The following is a 22,220-nucleotide window of genomic DNA, read 5'->3' on the forward strand; positions in this document are numbered from 1 at the left end:
TTTCAGTACTTATGAGCTGCTGAAGTTGAGTTGTTCTTTTCTGTTTAAGTTCTCTCTGATGACACATGTCTAGGGAACCGCCCAGTTTAGAAGCAAATCAAGATAGCAAACCTCTTCTACTCTGTGCAGTTCCCGAGATAAGCAGAGATGTCAGCAGAGAGCACTGTTGCCAGACAGAAAACAACAACTCAACTTCAGCAGCTGATAATTATTGAAAAGATTAAGATTTTTTTAATAGAAGTAATTTACAAATCTGTTTAACTTTCTGGAGCCAGTTTTTTTCCTGGAATACCTCTTTAAAAGCCCTATTGAGTTTAATGGGTTTCTGCCCGCAATTCCGCAAAATTTAAAGACAAGTCTTTAAATTTTGCAGAATGTGGAATTTCTGTGGCGGAATTATATTGAACATAATGGTTAACTATGGAAAACAATTTTTTTTTTTATATCAACTGGCTCCAGAAAGTTAAACAGATTTGTAAATTACTTCTATTAAAAAATCTTAATCCTTCCAGTACTTATTAGCTGCTGAATACTACAGAAGAAATTATTTTCTTTTTGGAACACAGAGCTCTCTGCTGACATCCTGACCACAGTGCTCTCTGCTGACATCTCTGTCCATTTTAAGAACTGTCCAGAGTAGGAAAAAATCCCCATAGAAAACATATGCTGCTCTGGACAGCTCCTAAAATGGACAGAGGTGTCAGCAGAGAGCACTGTGCTCGTGATGTCAGCAGAGAGCTCTGTGTTCCAAAAAGAAAAGAATTTACTCTGTAGTATTCAGCAGCTAATAAGTACTGGAAGGATTAAGATTTTTTTTTTATAGAAGTAATTTACAAATCTGTTTAACTTTCTGGCTCCAGTTGATAAAAAAATAAATAAAATAAAAAAAAGTTTTCCACCGGGGTACCCCTTTAAAGGGGTATTCTGGCTTTATACATCTTATCCCCTATTTAAAGGATAGGGGATAAGATGTATGATTGCAGGGGTCCTGCTGCTGGGGACCCCATGATCTCGGTGCAGCCCCCTGTGCCAGGCGCTGCCTCCGAGACTGGGACGTGACCGTGACGTTATGCCACGCCCCTCCATTCATGTCTATGGGAGGGGGCGTGACTGCCGTCACGCCCCCTCCCATAGACATGAATGGAGGGGCGTTGCCGTGACGTCAATTCCCCATCCCTGAGGCAGCGCCCGGCACAGAATGCCGGGGGGCTGCACCGAGATCGTGGGGGTCCCCAGAGGCAGGACCCCTGCAATCGTACATCTTATCCCCTATCCCTTAAATAGGGGATAAGGGGGGAGATTCATCAAAACTTGTGCAGAGGAAAAGTCGACCAGTTGTCCATAGCAACCAATCAGATCCCTTCTCCTATTTTTGAAAAGGCCTCTGAAAAATAAAAGAAGCGATCTGATTGGATGCTATGGACAACTGGTTAACATTTCCTCTGTACAGGTCTTGATGAATCTCCCCCAAGATGTATAAAGCCAGAATACCCCTTTAAATTTCGATGGAATTTCTGGTGGAATTATTTAGCGCCAATTCTGCCATATGAACATGGCCTTCTCCTCCAGTCCCAGACAGAGCTGTGTTTACAATTCTGCAGGCCGACACTAAGGATGAATTCACACTATGGGATTTCCAAAGATAACATTGGTGTAAATAGGATTTTCGCTGTCCCGTTCACAATGCAGAATTTTCCAAGAAATTTTTGGGAATTCCAGATTCTGGAAAATCCGCAGCGGATTTTGCTACCATTGACCTCAATGCATAAGCAGAAAATTCGTAATATAGAGGCAGATTTGCAGATTTTCCTTCTGACTCATTGAAGTCAATGGTAGCAAAATCCGCTGCAGATTTTCCACAGCTGATACACAGCAGAAAATCTGCATGTAATCCGCCCGTGTGAACGTACCTTAAAGGGGTATTTCTTACCTTAGAATCTGTGTTGGTCTGACCAATCCTAAAAATAAAGACGCAGCGGTGCTGGTTGAGAGCTATAGAGATATACATTCATTGACTTAATAATAATAATAATAATAATAATATTATTATAAATGATGATAATAAATTATTATCATCATTTATTATTATAAATAATGATAATAAATTATTATCATTATTCATTATAATCATTTTTATTATTATTATTAATAATAATAATAAATTATGATAATAAATAATAATAATGTATTATTATCATCATTATTTATAATAAAAATAATTCGAGATGAGCGAACTTACAGTAAATTCGATTCGTCACGAACTTCTCGGCTCGGCAGTTGATAACTTTTCCTGCATAAATTAGTTCAGCTTTCAGGTGCTCCGGTGGGCTGGAAAAGGTAGATACAGTCCTAGAAGACTCTTTCCTAGGACTGTATCCACCTTTTCCAGCCCACCGGAGCACCGGAAAGCTAAACTAATTTATGCAGGAAAAGTCAGAAACCGCCGAGCCGAGAAGTCCGTGCCGAATCGAATTTACTGTAAGTTCGCTCATCTCTAAAAATAATAATAATAAATGAGAATAATTAATATTTTATCATCGTCAATAATAATAATAACAATAATAATAACAATAATATTAATATTACTAATAATAATATTAATAATAATAATATTAATAATATTAATAATAATCATTATATTATTATTATTATTGTGGCCAAAGACCGGCATCAATTAACTTCCCACACCCTACGCCACCTAGAGGGAGGGAACGTACTTGCATAATATTTTGCTATAAAATTGTTTTTACGTAGATTACAAAAGCAATTAATCTTTTTGCGCACACTAAGCTACTCCCTCTACAAACTGCAAAAAAAATTATAATTTTTAAATCATAAATAAGGAAAAGAGCCACAAATTTTTTTTTTAATTGTGCAAAAACAATGATAAACGCCCCCATTGTGTGCATATACTCTTCACATACACGTGAGTTTGGCGGCTGCGGTTGCCGGCTCGGCTGGTGGTCGGAGGGGCGATGTGTAGGAAAAAATTGGCACTGAATTGGCAATGTAGTCCTTTCATTCTCAGGAACAGAAGGGGTCCCGGAGATTGGGGACCTACTTAAGACAGTGGTCTCCAAACTGTGGCCCTCCAGCTGTTGCAAAACTACAACTCCCAGCATGCCCGGACAGCCTTCGGCTGTCCGGGCATGCTGGGAGTTGTAGTTTTGCAACAGCTAGAGGGCCACAGTTTGGAGATCACTGCTTTATAAATAAGAGATTGTCTTCCAAAAACAGTGCCACACCTGTCCTCAGGTTGTGCGTGGTATTACAATTCAGCTCCATTCACTTCAATTAGAATTGAGCTGCAATACCGCACACAACCTGAGGACAAGAGTGGCACTGTTTCTAGAAAAAAAAAAAGCAGCTATTCTTTCCTAATCCAAATTAGCTACTTAGTAGCACACCATGATACGGTGCTTATATCCCGCCATATGACGCTATTAGACGCCGCTTACCTGCAAGCGTATTGATACATTGTCACAACCCCATGTTTGATGGCAGTAAAGACACTTCAAGCGATGAGACACATACAATATGGCTCCACGTGTGTGATCAGGTTTCATATAAGACATTTACCTGCACAACATTAAGGCGGGGGAGGAGGTGGGCCGCGAGCTGCGGTGTGATGTCTGCCCCCCCACCCCCATACAATCATATAGAGGGGGCTGAGCCGGCGCTGGGCAAGATCTTACAAAAATTGGAAAATTAGAAAGCTGTGTTTTTTTCATCTCTGCCTGGTCTGTAATCACGTTAAATAGAAAGACTGAGCCGCAATATCCCGGTAATTACTCGCTTTTTTATTTTTATTCTTGAAGATTAATAGGCGGCGGGAAAGAGAAGACCACGTGGGACGCGATGAGCTGTCGCTCTCTACAGAACGGAGGGGAAAGGATGCGGCCGGTGACAGAGAATGTAGTTTATGAGACGGGGAGCGGGTCACATCGCGTTACGCAACTTAACCTTGTTTCCCCTTGAAAGACGCGACACGATTACTCTTTATCATGCTTTGTAGTGTTGCTGTAATGCGCTACCCTCTACTAAGGGTATATTCATGTGGCGAAATTTCTGCGATTCCATTCTGCGAAGCTCCCTGAGGACTTTTTTGCAGTTCTGCAGAATTTCTGCAAAACCCTGCTGAAATTCAAAGCCCCATTGGCTTCAATGGGATCATTCCAGACGAAATTCCGCCCAAAAAAAAAATCAAAGACATGTTCAATGTTATGGCAGAATTTGGAAAGCGGAATTTCTGCAGCGGAAATTCTGCCGTGTGAAAAGGGATTTTGGAATACCCCTTCAAAACAATGTGCAGTAAATGCTGCAGAATTTCCGTCGGGATTCCGCATGGAAATGTCGCCCTGTGAACATAGCCTTAATCTGACCCACATGCATTCAATATATGTGCCTTAAAGGGGTACTCCAGGAAAAAAAAATGTTTTTACATCAACGGGCTTCAGAAAGTTAAACAGATTTGTGAATTACTTCTATTAAAAAATCTTAATCCTTTCAATAATTATCAGCTGCTAAAGTTCAGTTTTTGTTTTCTGTCTGGCAACAGTGCTCTCTGCTGACATCTCTGCTTGTCTCGGGAACTGCACAGAGTAGAAGAGGTTTGCTATGGGGATTTGCTTCTAAACTGGGCGATTCTCGAGACACGTGTCATCAGAGAGCACTTAGACAGAAAATAACAACTCAACTTCAGCAGCTCATAAGTACTGAAAGGATTAAGATTTTTTAATAGAAGTAATTTACAAATCTGTTTAACTTTCTGGAGCCAGTTGATAAATAAAAAAAAGTTTTTTTCCTGGATAACCCGGTACTCCGCCTCTAGACATCTTAACCCCTATCCAAAGGATAGGGGATTAGAAGTCTGATCGTGCGGGTATCGCCGCTGGGTCCCCCGCAATATGTTGCGGCACCCCAGTTATCTGGTGCATGGAGTGAACTTCGCTCCGTGCCCGATGACTAGTGATGCAGCTCTGGAGGCTCGTGATGTCACAGCCACGCCCCCCGTGATGCCACGCCCTTCTTCTCAATGCAAGTTTATGGGAGGGCGTGTGACGGACGTCACGACCCCTCCCATAGACTTCCATTGAGGGGGTGTGGCATGACGTCACAAGGGGGTGTGGCTGTGAAATCACAAGCCTCCGTCGCTGCAGGCAGCATTCTAAACCAACGCCGGAAGATGCAGGGAGATCGCCGGGACCCCCACAATCAGAAATCTAATCCCCTATACGTTGGATAGGGGATAAGATGTCTAGTGGCGGAGTACCCCTTTAAAGCAGAGGTCCCTGGCCCAAGGCCACCAACAGTCCAGGATTGGTATTAAAAAAAATGTCCTGTTCTATTAGAATGGAATAACTAAAAAAAATAATTAAAAAATTTAAAACGGGGAATGTCAAGGGGCCTTGAGGACTCTGTTGGGGACCAGTTCTTTATGGGGATATGTACTCGTTTATCTGCCGAAGTCCCATAGAGAGAGAATGAAGAGGAAGCCAAGCATATGCGCTACCCCCTCCCCCTCCCATGGTGAAAATGGGGCACCAGTTCTCAGGGTCCCACCAGTTCTTGTTCCCTATGCAAAGTACAGTGTGGGACCGTATCCAGGACAGGATCATCATCTGGAAAATAACAGTGAAGGTTTCTATTCACTGATGATAAGCAGAGATCCTATTAACTGTGAGGAATTTATTGGACTCAGAGTTATCACTGTGTTATCTGTGGAGTTACATAGGACTGCAGGTCACATCTACTACATTATCTGTACTCAGAGAGTTATCACTGTTATCTGTGGTGTTACATAGGACTGCAGGTCACATCTACTACATTATCTGTACTCAGAGAGTTATCACTGTGTTATCTGTGGTGTTACATAGGACTGCAGGTCACATCTACTACATTATCTGTACTCAGAGAGTTATCACTGTGTTATCTGTGGTGTTACATAGGACTGCAGGTCACATCTACTACATTATCTGTACTCAGAGAGTTATCACTGTGTTATCTGTGGTGTTACATAGGACTGCAGGTCACATCTACTACATTATCTGTACTCAGAGAGTTATCACTGTGTTATCTGTGGTGTTACATAGGACTGCAGGTCACATCTACTACATTATCTGTACTCAGAGAGTTATCACTGTGTTATCTGTGGTGTTACATAGGACTGCAGGTCACATCTACTACATTATCTGTACTCAGAGAGTTATCACTGTTATCTGTGGTGTTACATAGGACTGCAGGTCACATCTATACATTACCTGTACTCAGAGAGTTATCACTGTGTTATCTGTGGTGTTACATAGGACTGCAGGTCACATCTACTACATTATCTGTACTCAGAGAGTTATCACTGTGTTATCTGTGGTGTTACATAGGACTGCAGGTCACATCTATACATTATCTGTACTCAGAGAGTTATCACTGTGTTATCTGTGGTGTTACATAGGACTGCAGGTCACATCTACTACATTATCTGTACTCAGAGAGTTATCACTGTTATCTGTGGTGTTACATAGGACTGCAGGTCACATCTATACATTATCTGTACTCAGAGAGTTATCACTGTTATCTGTGGTGTTACATAGGACTGCAGGTCACATCTATACATTATCTGTACTCAGAGAGTTATCACTGTTATCTGTGGTGTTACATAGGACTGCAGGTCACATCTATACATTATCTGTACCCAGAGAGTTATCACTGTGTTATCTGTGGTGTTACATAGGACTGCAGGGAACATCTACTACATTATCTGTACTCAGAGAGTTATCACTGTGTTATCTGTGGTGTTACATAGGACTGCAGGTCACATCTACTACATTATCTGTACTCAGAGAGTTATCACTGTTATCTGTGGTGTTACATAGGACTGCAGGTCACATCTATACATTATCTGTACTCAGAGAGTTACCACTGTGTTATCTGTGGTGTTACATAGGACTGCAGGTCACATCTATACATTATCTGTACTCAGAGAGTTATCACTGTTATCTGTGGTGTTACATAGGACTGCAGGTCACATCTATACATTATCTGTACTCAGAGAGTTACCACTGTGTTATCTGTGGTGTTACATAGGACTGCAGGTCACATCTATACATTATCTGTACTCAGAGAGTTATCACTGTTATCTGTGGTGTTACATAGGACTGCAGGTCACATCTACTACATTATCTGTACTCAGAGAGTTATCACTGTGTTATCTGTGGTGTTACATAGGACTGCAGGGAACATCTACTACATTATCTGTACTCAGAGAGTTATCACTGTGTTATCTGTGGTGTTACATAGGACTGCAGGTCACATCTATACATTATCTGTACTCAGAGAGTTATCACTGTGTTATCTGTGGTGTTACATAGGACTGCAGGTCACATCTACTACATTATTTGGATAGTTATTATAGTAATGCTCATGACAAACGCAGCTCTGCTTCATCCATCAACAATATACCGATACATATAATAGATAAATGGTAATAATGAGTCGTAAATTTGGTTTAGGACCAACAATGTGACCCTAGGAGATGACCAGGACCCCCGTACATATATATATATGTGCCCCTTACATTCCTGCAGGGCTAATTTAAAGGGACGATGGCGTGTTTTGAGCGCGGCGTTTCCTGCAGCCTCTCTCCCACTAACTGCGCCGGGTGCGTATATTAAAGGCTCTAGAACCCTTTAACCAGGCAGCGGAATCAGAGGTGTCTTTAATTATTCATTTCATCACTATGGGAGACTAAAACACTCGGCAGTATGCAAGAATATCATATGGAGATTGTTTTTGTTTTCTGCCTTTTCTCCAAAAAGCGAACAAATTGGCAGCGACTACTCAATTATATGACTCCATTTCATTTTTTTTTCTTTTTCTCCAACATCAAAGGGAAAGGAGAAATTATAGCAGCATTCCCGGGTCAATAAAAGGTAATCAGTCAAAGTGTTCTCGCTCCACAATAAAGATAATAGCTCTGCTGCCGAACATGAATGAAACAGACAGAATCGCTGCAACTTCTAATACGGCCTGAAAGGTCTCGTCTGATGGGGACGAAATCAGGCGACGGGAAATATTACAAGGGCGTCATGTGTACGGGATCGGGGTCGGTGAGAGGCGTCCGCTGAACCCTAAAAAACTGCAGGAAAAAACATAAAACATACAGGGGAAAAAAGCTGCAAGGCAGAGAATGATGGGAAATGAAGGATTGTAGACGCAGGGGCGTAAAAAATAACACGTTTAATGATTTATTCAGAGATATTGACTTTCTCTTTAACTATGTGCAGTGTGTATGGACGAGGCCGGCGTGTAACACCAGTGTGCGGTTATATAAGTGTCTTACATGGGACTGCAGATAACATTTACTACATTATCTGTATTCAGAGAGTTATCACTGTTATCTGTGGTGTTACATAGGACTGCAGGTCACATCTACTACATTATCTGTACTCAGAGAGTTATAACTGTGTTATCTGTGGTCTTACATAGGACTGCAGGTCACATCTACTACATTATCTGTACTCAGAGAGTTATCACTGTTATCTGTGGTGTTACATAGGACTGCAGGTCACATCTACTACATTATCTATACTCAGAGAGTTATCACTGTGTTATCTGTGGTGTTACATAGGACTGCAGGTCACATCTATACATTATCTGTACTCAGAGAGTTATCACTGTGTTATCTGTGGTGTTACATAGGACTGCAGATCACATCTATACATTATCTGTACTCAGAGAGTTATCACTGTATTATCTGTGGTGTTACATAGGACTGCAGGTCACATCTATACATTATCTGTACTCAGAGAGTTATCACTGTGTTATCTGTGGTGTTACATAGGACTGCAGGTCACATCTACTACATTATCTGTACTCAGAGAGTTATCACTGTGTTATCTGTGGTGTTACATAGGACTGCAGGTCACATCTACTACATTATCTATACTCAGAGTTATCACTGTGTTATCTGCCGTGTTACATAGGACTGCAGGTCACATCTACTACATTATCTGTACTCAGAGAGTTATCACTGTTATCTGTGGTGTTACATAGGACTGCAGGTCACATCTACTACATTATCTGTACTCAGAGAGATATCACTGTGTTATCTGTGGTGTTACATAGGACTGCAGGTCACATCTATACATTATCTGTACTCAGAGAGTTATCACTGTGTTATCTGTGGTGTTACATAGGACTGCAGGTCACATATATACATTATCTGTACTCAGAGTTATCACTGTTATCTGTGGTGTTACATAGGACTGCAGGTGACATCTATACATTATCTGTACTCAGAGAGTTATCACTGTTATCTGTGGTGTTACATAGGACTGCAGGTCACATCTACTACATTATCTGTACTCAGAGAGTTATCACTGTTATCTGTGGTGTTACGTAGGACTGCAGGTCACATCTACTACATTATCTGTACTCAGAGAGTTATCACTGTGTTATCTGTGGTGTTACATAGGACTGCAGGTCACATCTACTACATTATCTGTACTCAGAGAGTTATCACTGTGTTATCTGTGGTGTTACATAGGACTGCAGGTCACATCTACTACATTATCTGTACTCAGAAAGTTATCACTGTTATCTGTGGTGTTACATAGGACTGCAGGTCACATCTATACATTATCTGTACTCAGAAAGTTATCACTGTTATCTGTGGTGTTACATAGGACTGCAGGTCACATCTACTACATTATCTGTCCTCAGAGAGTTATCACTGTGTTATCTGTGGTGTTACATAGGACTGCAGGTCACATCTATACATTATCTGTACTCAGAAAGTTATCACTGTGTTATCTGTGGTGTTACATAGGACTGCAGATCACATCTATACATTATCTGTCCTCAGAGAGTTATCACTGTATTATCTGTGGTGTTACATAGGACTGCAGATCACATCTATTACATTATCTGTACTCAGAGAGTTATCACTGTGTTATCTGTGGTGTTACATGGGACTGCAGGTCACATCTACTACATTATCTGTACTCAGAGAGTTATCACTGTTATCTGTGGTGTTACATAGGACTGCAGGTCACATCTATTACATTATCTGTACTCAGAGAGTTATCACTGTTATCTGTGGAGCGGGGTGCGGCTGTGACGTCATGAGCCTCCGGTGCTGCACCCGACGCTCTAAATGAATGTTGGGTGCAGCAGGGAGGCCGCGAGGGTGAGACATAAGACATAAGGATAAGATGTTTAGGGGAGGAGTACCCCTTTAAATGGTTATTACCGGCCATGACTAATTTTTTTAGCTGTTTTATAGCTATACAAAAAAAACAAATCACAGCTCAGCTTTCATATTTCATAGAGATGTGGTCATGCTGAAAAAAAAATAAAAAAATAAAAAATTTTAAAAATAGTAGCAGTAACCAGAAGATACCTTAGGGGGCGCTGACCACATACCTGTTTACAGTATGATGATCGCCCTCCCCTTTGCCAAGTTAAAAGGCTTTGTAGTCCCCTCTGGCTGATTCAGTGAATTTGTCAGCAGGGCAGGACTTTATGTTCCTATGGGCTGAGTTTGGCCGAGTTCAGTACGGTGACTGTACCAGGGGTGTGCATATTTAATGAAGGGGTGTGACCTAATGGATAGGAGAACCAGCTTTGTGCACAAGGCCATGCCCCCAACATTAAATATGCACCTCCTCCATACAGTCACCACACCAAGCTCAGCCCATGTGAAAGTAAATTCTCGGGGGGCCGATCATCAAGCTGTAAGCAGGTCTGTGATCAGCGCCCCCTAAGGTATCTACTAGTTGCTTAAAGTCCACAGTTCCTCTTTAAAGGGGTATTCCAGGATTTTTTTTTATTTGACTATGCTACAGCGGCTGTAAAGTTAGTGTAGTTCACAATATAGTGTCTGTACCTGTGTATGATGGTTTTCTCACAATTATTATGTGATTTTCACCCCAATATTTATTTTTAACATTTGTTTTTCCCAGCTTGCAATGTGGTCGAGACATTACATCACTAGTCAGCTGATGACAGGGAGCCTGTCTGCTTCAATGGGTGGAGCGATCGCTTGGTGGGAGAGAGATCAATCTGCCACTAACAGCTGTAGGCACCCAGATTGAAAACCACAGGTCTTTTGAATGGATGCAGCTCACTTATGTTTCAATGGGTGGGGTGGCTGATGTGTGGGAGGTAGGAAAATGGAATTGTGGGATTTGTAGTAAAAAAAAAAAATAATAATAATAAAAAGAGAAGAAAAGTCAAACAGGAAATCCCAGTTCGCAAAAATCTAGCCACAGTGTTATGGTAATCTCACAACATAGCCATTTAGCCCCAAGACAAGCGCAGATCCTTCCTAAACATGTCCATAACTGTCTGCCAGGTACGTACTAAAATCATCTCATGGTGGAGAACCCCTTTAAAAGGGTTACTACGCTGCTAGACATCTCAAAAGATACGGGATAAGATATATACACACACTCACACACTATATATACACAACCACACTATCCACTATATATACACTCACACACTATATATACACACACACACACTCACTAAGAAATGTAAGAGCTGGCACTGCTGGGTGTTAATATAACCCAATATCTGGACCAATAATGCAAGTCTGTGCGGTACAGTCACTTAGACTCTGTGCATGTTCCGGTGGTGCTCAGCCCCAAAGTAGTACAAGCTTCCAAATCCAAAAGACAGAGATAACGAACAGGCGGCACTCACCAATACTGTTGGCATGCTTTGTTTCAAAATTCCCTGCGGGGGGTACATGTCTGTGAGTTCACAGAATAGTAAGGTACACCGGTGCTGTCGCTTGCTATTCTGTGAACACACCTGCATGTGCCCACGTAGTAAATTTTGGAATAAAGCGTGCCACAATAGTGAATTTTGGAATAGAGTGCCAACCTGGTGAGTGCTGCCTGTCTTATGAATTTTTTTTTTATATATATATATATACACACATACATACACACATATATATACACACACACACACATATATATATATATATATATATATATATACACACACACACATATATACACACACACACACACAGCAGACATGGTAGAAGCAGCACAACCAAAGCAGTAATTAAAGTGCATGGTGCAAACAGACCATAGACTCGGCCCCAGCCCCAGACTGAAATGTAGATCCAAAGCCACGAAAAGGTCCAACAGCACTAAAGAATTGTGCAAGCAAATGTGCTTTATGTTCTGGTGGATGCAACGTTTCAACAGCATCACACTGTCTTTCCCAAGCAACATGACCTTTTTGTGGCTTTGGATATATCTATCTACAGTCATGGCCGTAAATGTTGGCACCACTGAAATTTTTCAAGAAAATGAAGTATTTCTCACAGAAAAGGATTGCAGTAACACATGTTTTGCTATACACATGTTTATTCCCTTTGTGTGTATTGGAATTAAACCAAAAAAGGAGGAAAAAAGTAAATTGGACATAATGTCACCAAACTCCAAAAATTGTCTGGACAAAATTATTGGCACCGTAACTTAATATTTGGTTGCACACCCTATGGAAAAAATAACTGAAATCAGTGTCTTCCTATAACCATCAATAAGCTTCTTACACCTCTCAGCCGGAATGTTGGACCACTCTTCCTTTACAAACTGCCCCAGGTCTCTTATTGGAAGGCGCCTTTTCCCAACAGTAATTATAAGATCTCTCCACAGGTGATCAATGGGATTTAGATCTGGACTCATTGCTGACACTTCAGAACTCTCCAGCGCTTTGTTCCCATCCATTTCTGGGGGCTTTTTGACGTATGTTTGGGGTCATTGTTCTGCTGGAAGACCCAAGATCTCAGACACAAATCCAGCTTTCTGACACTGGGCTGTACAGTGTGACCCAAAATCCATTGGTAATCCTCAGATTTCATGATGTCTTGTACACATTCAAGGCCCCCAGTGCCAGAGGCAGCAAAACAACCCAAAACATCACTGACCTCCACCATATTTCACTGTAGGTACTGTGTTCTTTTCTTTGTAGGCCTCATTCCATTTTCGGTAAACAGTAGAATGATGCGCTTTACCAAAAAGCTCTATCTTGGTCTCATCTGTCCACAAGACGTTTTCCCAGAAGGATTTTGGTTACTCAAGTTCATTTTGGTAAAATGTAGTCTTGCTTTTTTTTATCTCTGTGTCAGCAGTGGGGTCCTCCTGGGTCTCCTCCATAGTGGGGTCCTCCTGGGTCTCCTCCATAGCGGGGTCCTCCTGGGTCTCCTCCATAGTTTTTCATTTCATTTAAATGTCAACTGATATTCAAGCTGTCGTGCAGGCTCAGGGAGCCTCAGTGTCAGCGTGAACTATCTTTGGAACTTGTTTGGGGCTGCTTATCCACCATCCGGACTATCCTGCGTTGACACCTTTCATCAATTTTTCCCTTCCGTCCACGCCCAGGGAGATTATCTACAGGGCCATGGGTTGCAAACTTCTTAATAATGTTGCGCACTGTGGACAAAGGCAAATCTAGATCTCTGGAGATGGACTTGTAACCTTGAGATTGTTGATATTTTTCCACAAATTTGGTTCTCAAGTCCTCAGACAGTTCTCTTCTCCTCTTTCTGTTGTCCATGCTTAGTACGGCACACACAGACACACAATGCAAAGACTAAGTGAACTTCTCTCCTTTTTATCTGCTTTCAGGTGTGATTTTTTTATATTGCCCACACCTGTTACTTGCCCCAGGTGAGTATAAAGGAACATCACATGCTTGAAACAATCTTATTTATCCACAATTTAGAAAGGGTGCCAATAATTTTGTCCGGCCCATTTTTGGAGTTTGGTGACATTATGTCCAATTTGCTTTTTTTTTTCCCTTTTTTGGTTTAGTTCCAATACACACAAAGGGAATAAACAAGTGTATAGCAAAACATGTGTTACTGCAATCCTTTTCTGTGAGAAATACTTCATTTTCTTAAAAAATTTCAGGGGTGCCAAGATTTACGGCAATGACTGTGTATACCCATACATACATGTACACACACAAACATATTTTATTTTATATACCGGTAGTTAATTTTTTTTTTTTTATATACCGTAGTTTCCAAAGAGAGTCTTTTTAAACATTCTAATTCAAGATAATTGTTAAAAATGTCTATGCCCGTCTGTTCACACACAATCCCCGCTCTCCATCTTATCCTATTGCCTCTATGGCAGTGGTCTTCAACCTGCGGACCTCCAGATGTTGCAAAACTACAACTCCCAGCATGCCCGGACAGCCGTTGGCTGTCCGGACATGCTGGGAGTTGTAGTTTTGCAACATCTGGAGGTCCGCAGGTTGAAGACCACTGCTCTATAGCATTCATCAGACGTTACCGGTGACATATACGGGTTTTTGCCTTTAATGCTAAGTACCTATAAATCTTGAACTGTGTCCGCACAATGCACTGCGAGCTGCCACCCGTCTTTGTTATAGACACAAGAGCGCAAGGTCAAAGCTAAATGTACATTTCAATGACTCCAGAGGAATATATATATATATATATATATATATATATATATATATATAAATATAAAGCCGTCCAGATCCAGCAGAAATAATCCCCATTATCTCTTATTCTACAGGTAAGTTTCTTGCGTGGATCCGAGGAGCCTCCAAGCTGCTCAATTTTGCTAATCAAACTCCCTGACAGCCCAAACAAGCATCTAACGCCGATAATTAAGAGAAATTGCGGAGGAGGGGGCGGTGGGGCGATGGCGGGGGGGGGGGGGGTGCGGATTGTAAGAAGGATCCCGAGGTTCTCACTTCATCACTATCAGCTGTATATAAATTTGTACTTAGACCAAAATGCAAGGCTGATGATTTCTGCTGGAAAGAAAAGTGTCACAGAAGCAATAGCGGCTTGAAGGAGCTCGATTCATAATGCATTTTATAAATAGTTAATGTCTCCCATACATAAGCCGGGGCTGCAAATCAAAAAATTGTCAACACTTTTAGTCCTAGTTGTCAGTTTTTGCTGTCGACTGGAGCTTTGTGTGTGTTTCTGAAGCCGGGAGGAGGCTTGTAATTCCTGCATTTTCTCTATATGGCTCTAAGAGCTCCTCCAGCCAACTTTATCCCCCCCACCTATGAGAGTGTCAGATGTAAAGGATTGGGGGGGGGGGGAGAAAAGTTTTCAGTTTCCTTGTTAAGACTTTTTGTTTTTGTTTTTACGGCAGAGTAGGTGGGATAGCAGGGGAGGTCTGAGCTTGGGGGGGATGGAGGCTCCACACAATATGGGGCCATTACCCAGATGGATAGACGTAGAAAATGGGGGAGCGATATGGTGGGAGAACGGGCGGAGGGTACACTGAGGTCCAGGCGGTAACAAGAAGAATGAAGATTTGTCTCTGTAGGTGAATACATACTGCGCTACATTATATGTGAGGTCTGCATTGCAGAGGGTAGTGTCCGGAGCAAGAGAGGGGCTGGTGCTAGGTAGAATCGGTGCAACACAGGGGGGTAAGATGATCCCCCACAGAGGCGTATGGTGACCCCCCCCCACCGGGCAGGAAAGCATGCCGACACCGGGGCGGAAAGGGACCCGACACCGGGGCGGAAAGGGACCCGACACCGGGGCGGAAAGGGACCCGACACCGGGGCGGAAAGGGACCCGACACCGGGGCGGAAAGGGACCCGACACCGGGGCGGAAAGGGACCCGACACCGGGGCGGAAAGGGACCCGACACCGGGGCGGAAAGGGACCCGACACCGGGGCGGAAAGGGACCCGACACCGGGGCGGAAAGGGACCCGACACCGGGGCGGAAAGGGACCCGACACCGGGGCGGAAAGGGACCCGACACCGGGGCGGAAAGGGACCCGACACCGGGGCGGAAAGGGACCCGACACCGGGGCGGAAAGGGACCCGACACCGGGGCGGAAAGGGACCCGACACCGGGGCGGAAAGGGACCCGACACCGGGGCGGAAAGGGACCCGACACCGGGGCGGAAAGGGACCCGACACCGGGGCGGAAAGGGACCCGACACCGGGGCGGAAAGGGACCCGACACCGGGGCGGAAAGGGACCCGACATCGGGGCGGAAAGGGACCAGACACCGGGGCGGAAAGGGACCAGATACCGGGGCGGAAAGGGACCAGACAAAAAGGTACTGAAAGCAGCCCGACACAGGGGCAGGAAAGGGGCCTGACAGAGGGGTGGAAAGTGGGCCGACAAAAAGGGGCACAAAAAACTGCCCTTTGTTTGTGCTTTTAAATAGTGTGCTGAATGAGAGAGAACACTGAATTAATTTGGAATTCCCTAATAATTGTAAGGCTTGCAGCATTGGGGTCCTAGGTCCTAATCTGACTCTGCATGGAGGTTGTTTGTTCTCCCTGTGGTTTGCCTGGGGTTTTCTCTGTGCACTCCTTTTTTCTCGGACACTCTAAAAACAAGCTGAAAGGATCATTTATCATTTAGATTGTGAGCCCCCTATTGTTACAGACGTAAAGGGCATAAAGCGCAACAGAATAGGTTGGTGCTATATAAAAGAAATAATTATTATTAATAAGCAATTTGTACATAGATTCATTTATCACCACTAACTTACATTCTATACCGGTGTTTTCGCAACCAGGGTGCCTCCAGCTGTTTTGAAAACTACAACTCCCAGCATGCCCGGACAGCCAATGGCTGTCCGGGCATGCTGGGAGTCGTAGTTTTACAACAGCTGGAGGCACCCTGGTTGAGAAACATTGAGGCACCCTGGTTGAGAAACATTGTTCAACATTGTTTATCTGCCCAGTTAAACTGACCCCTAATCCCATGTAAGTGAATGGGGGAGATTATGTGCAGAGGAAACCTCAGATCTCTTCTTTAATTTTTAAAAAGGCCCAAAGACACATCTCGGGGAAAATAAAAAATAAATAAAAAGCCCATGCAGAAGAAAAACGAAATGCTTAAAGTGCACAAAAAAAGGGAAACAAGTGTATTTATGTTAAAAATAAAATAAATAATGCGAAAAGCGCACAAACAGGAAACAAATTTATTTATATTAAAAGTAAATAAAATAAAATAAATTAATTAAATAAATATAAACAATGCAAATAGTGCAAAAAAAAAATGTATATTAAAATAAATAAACAAACAATGCCAAAAGTGCAGAAAATGTACTTAAAAAAATGTATGTAAAAAAAACAAAAATAAATAAAAAAGGACCCTGCAGCTGCTGATAAGAAAATCGGCGATAAACTGCTGCAGCATGTTCTGTAACACAGGAAAAAGGTTCATCATCTCCTGAGGACATGCTGCCCCCGATGGCCACAGGAGAAACGACACCCGATATCTGTGAACTGGTCGTATTAAGTGCGTAATAGATTGTGACAAAAGTGTGGCGCCGATTACGCCGTCCGACACGCAGATAGTTTGGTTTTTTAATTAATCCGCACGCGCTCTCCGCCGTACAGTAACTCAGGTGCTGATAACTGGGGAGATAAGGACGGGGCAGGTGCCCAATATTTCTCTGATTAAAATGTAATTAACTTGTTAACCCCGCTCTGAAGAAATGTCTTGCCATTTAATTGAGTTTCAATGATCTCGCTCAAAAGCTTGATTTACTCTCCAAAAGCGAGGGCCGACATCCAATCCTTATTGTTAATTAACTGCAGAGGGGGCCGCGCCGATCTTATTGCTAATGTGAGACGTGGAAAAAAACAAAAAAAAACACACAAAACAATAATGATGGGAAAAAAAAGTTACAGTAGACGACGAGATGTAAAAACTTTAGAATTACTGTAACCCTGTGCTGTCCGGAAACTACAACTTTTAATTGACAGTCAAAGCCTGGGAGACTCAAGCTGTTGTCAAACTACAACTCCCATCATGCTCGGACAGCAAATAACATTTTATAACCTGTAGAATTTGGGAGTTACTATTATCTGGTTCTCCCTAGTAATGATGTCAGAGCTTGTTCTGTGTCTACGACTGTTATATTTAAAGGGGCACTCTCATAAAAAAGATTCTAAGGTACTTTGTTTAAAGGAAATCTGTCACCAGTGTCACCTGCAGAAACCTGTCGGTACCGACAAGTAGTGCAGGTGACACTGATGACAAAGGTATTCTCCTTGTCCCAGTCCGTGGCGGAGATCTCCTGTAATTTCTTCCATTAGCTCCAGCTCCGGGCACCATCTTGGGGCATGGGCGGAGCTTATTGACGTCACCGCTGCTGTTCCCAGGACCCCGGACCCAGCAGAAAGCAGCAGCGGCAGGGGGCATGGACAGAGCTTAGTGCTCTCCGAAGTTTTCTATGTTTTATTTCTGTTTATAAAAGCTGCCACTAGGTGTCTCCCTACTTGTCCAGAGCACATTTCCCCCCATCTCTTGCACAGACTTTGGACTCCAGCTGGCCTGACAGAAGTCCAAAATCAGGAAATGCAGTCTGCTGAGGAGGGTGTGTGCAGCCTTATCCAATCATAGCTCATCTCACACTGAACTGCTCTGGGCTGTGTGTAGCAGAGTGAGGGAGGAAGTTCTCCCCTGTATGGCTTCAGGTGATGTCACAGCCTGCTGGGGAACGCCCCTTCCTAGTCTGTGAATCTGACTGAGACTGAGCAGAAAATACAGAGGAATATCAAGGTAGAAAACTAAAAAATAATAAAAAAGGCAGGGGGTGGTTTATCATGATGGGGGCAGTGACCTGGGAGGATTATAAAATTTACCAAAATCATGACAGGTACTCTTATAACACTAAGAAGCTGCAGCTGCATCCCCCTTCTCTCCCCTTCTCCCTGTCTAAGGGTATAATAAGTTCTATTGACTTAAAAAAAAAAAAAATTCATGTCAACTGGTGCCAGAAAGTTAAACAGATTTGTAAATTACTTATATTAAAAAATCTTAAAGTGGCATTCCGTCTGATTGCGGGGTCCCGCCGCTGGGACCCCCCGGAGCACCCGTATTATGAGCTGCATCTCCAAGCTCGGAAGCCGGAAGTTTTCAGGACCGGAGACTTGACGTAACGCCACGCCCCCTTGTGGCGTCACGTCACACCCCCCTCCCTTCATGTCTAGGTGATCAGACATCTTATCCATTATCATTTGGATAGGGGATAAAATGTCTAAAGCAGGAATACCCCTTTAATCCTTCCAGTACTTATCAGCTGCTGAAATTGAGTTGTTCTTTTCTGTCTGACCACAGTGCTCTCTGCTGACACCTCTGTCTCAGGAACTGTCCAGAGCAGGAGAGGTTTGCTATGGAGATTTGCTCCTACTCTGGACAGTTCCTGAGACAGACAGAGATGTCAGCAGAGAGCACTGTGGTCAGACAAAAAAAGAACAACTCAACTTAAGCAGCTGATAAGTACTGGTGGGACTAAGATTTTTTAATAGAAGTAATTTACAAATCTGTTTAACTTTCTGGAGCCAGCTGATATGAATTTTTTTTCTTTTTAACTGGAATACCCCTTTAATGGACTCTCCACCGCTCTGTTCACATTAAGAAATTTCCACAGACGGAACTCTGACACGGAACCGCATTCCACCAGAATATTGAACATGTTCCATCTTCTGTCGGAATCCATCAATGGGACTTTATTTTTCCTGACTGATTGAGTCAAATTTTTTTTTTACACAGAATCTTCTAGAGGAGAATTAAGAGCCAGCTAATTGGTGGTCATAGAACTGATCCTCCTCCAGATTTCCTCTTCAAATTCTGCATAAAATTCCTCTTCAAATTATGCAACAATTCCGCTGGGATGGGAGGGCAGGACGGAAGGTTGGGATGTGAGGACGAGAGGCTGCCACCACGCCCCCTCCCATAGACTTGCCTTGACAGGGGCTGGCGGGACATTGCGAGGGGTGTGGCCATGACATTCTAAACAAACGCTGGGTGCTGCACAGAGATCGCAGGGTCCCAGCGGTGGGACCCCTGCGATCAGACATCTTATCCTCTATCCTTTGGATATGGGATAGGATGTCTAGGGGCGGAGTACCCCTTTAAAAACACGAACGTACATATGTACAAGGGGATTGGGAGAGAAGGCTATCAACCGGCATGTGTGTGACCAGCTTTAGACAGTGTTGTTAAATCTACATCAGAATGCAGTGAACTCCTAAGCACCCCTAGTGGTGACTGCTAGCAGCTAGAATATAGTGTTTCAAAAGGCAACTCTAAATTTTGATTTATTTTTTATTTTATTTTTTTTACTCAACTGGTGCGAGAAAGTTAAACAGATTTGTAAATTACTTCTATTTAAAAATCTTAATCCTTACAGTACTTATCATCTGCTGTACAAAGGAAGTCTTGTAGTGTTTCCAGTCAGACACAGTGCTCTCTGCTGCCCCGTCTGACAGTGTCAGAATCTGTCCTGAACAGCAGAAAATCCCCATAGCAAACCTCTCCTGGTCTGGACAGTTCCTGACCCAGACACAGGTGGCAGCAGAGAGCACTGGAAAGAACTACACAACTTCCTGTGGAACATACAGCAGCTGATAAGAACTGGAAGGATGAAACATTTTTATAGAAGTCATTTACAAATCTGTTTAACTTTCTGGCACCAGATGATTTAAAAACTATTTGTTCTCGGGAGTACCCCTTAAAATCTGGTTTGGAGCGCTGTATCAGAAAAATTAAGTAGTGACCGCAATAACGATACATTAAGAACTGGTCCAGAACTAAATGTATGACCTTGAGACATGAGGATGTTGCATTTACCGTACTGTCAAGGTCCTCACCATCTAAAATACCCTAATATCCAGATAAAGAAGAACAACTATGGGAACAAAATTCTAAAAATGATTAATCTTTAAAGGGGTACTCCGGTCCTAGACATCTTATCCCCTATCCAAAGGAAAGCAGAGATGTCTGGTCGCGGGGGTTCCCTGCGATCTCTCCTGCAGAACCCACTTGTCATCAGCCTCACGGAACGAAGACAGATACAGGGGCCGGAGTATCGTGACATCATGGCTCCGCCCTCTTGACACATCATGCCCCACCCCATCAATGCAACTCTATGGGAGGGGAGTGGCTTGCACTGAGGGGGCAGGGTGTGACATCACGATACTCCGGCCCCTGTAACACGAGTCATCAGACATGGAGTGATCTTCGCTCCGTGAAGTGGGTGTTGCAGGAGAGATTGCGGGGGTCCCCAGCGGCGGGACCCACACAATCAGACATCTTATCCGCTATACTTTTGATAAGGGATAAGATGTCTAGGGCCGGAGTACCCCTTTATCATCAGGAGCAAATAAAAGAACACATTCCTAGAGAGCGGGGATGACCATTGGGCTGAATGCCAAAAACTGCTTGGACAAGGATTGTCCAAAACTGAAACCAGGTAAGAACAGAGGACGACCCTGTGCCAAACCCAACTGTGCGCCAAACTTGGATTTATTCAATAAAAACTATTAAAATATTATGTCCTTTTTAAAATATTTTATTGGCTAAATCCTACGTGGAGAAGAAAAAAAGAAACAGGCCCCATATATGACACAGGCGAAAGAGAGAATTAAGTCTCAATGAATTAACAAGACAGATGTGCGGTCAGTCGTGAATTGGCGGGATTGTGCAGTGCTTTGCCGTGGATTCCTCTAAGCAACGCCACTTAATCTCTGCCGGTAACAATGAAGTGAATTCCGAGCGCGCAGGATGTTCAATTCAGCAGCCGAAAACATGGCGAAGCGATTGTTTAAACAGCTACGCCTGGGAATTAGATACAATGTTATCATTTGAGCGCGGCTCGTTGTAAATAGATTTATAATGGTTTCCTTGTGTGTGCGCAAGTGAATTAAGGAATGATCTAGTATTCTAATAGGGGAGCGAGCCCTAACACCCGGCACGCAGCGTATGCTAAATTACCATAGATACATCGCAAATAAACCGGGAGGAGAAATAACATGTTTGCATATTTATTGCCGAAAAAAAGAGATCCGGCAAATAGATCAACAATCGGCCCAAACAAGGTGGCATTTGTCAGAAAGCGTTATCTCGTATCCACATTTAATTACACGTTCTTTATCACAAGTCTCCGGTCCTCAGAGATACACACACTCGCCAATGGCACGCCAACTCCCAGCGCCTACTGCCATTTATTTCATTCTGCGTCCAAACAAAGGACTTTACAGATAAACAAACGGAAGACGTTCCAGCTGGACGCAGCGCGGGAACCGCAAGTGACCAATCAGCTGACAGCGACAAAACAAGTTTCTGTAGGAAAAAGAATGAAGTTATAATGAGAGTGAGGTTATATATCTCCTGTATATAGTGATATGGACCATGTTGGTATAACCTGGGTATATACTGTATATA

At 43.0% G+C, this 22,220-nt stretch overlaps 1 protein-coding gene across 7 annotated transcripts in view; it reads right to left on the reverse strand.

Moving 5' to 3' along the window:
- Window positions 1-22,220, reverse strand: part of VTI1A (vesicle transport through interaction with t-SNAREs 1A) — a 432,905-nt gene that overhangs the window by 357,841 nt on the left and 52,844 nt on the right. The gene's annotated exons all lie outside the window — the stretch shown is intronic.

The sequence above is a fragment of the Hyla sarda genome, chromosome 7, assembly GCF_029499605.1.
Source record: "Hyla sarda isolate aHylSar1 chromosome 7, aHylSar1.hap1, whole genome shotgun sequence".
NCBI lineage: Eukaryota > Metazoa > Chordata > Amphibia > Anura > Hylidae > Hyla > Hyla sarda.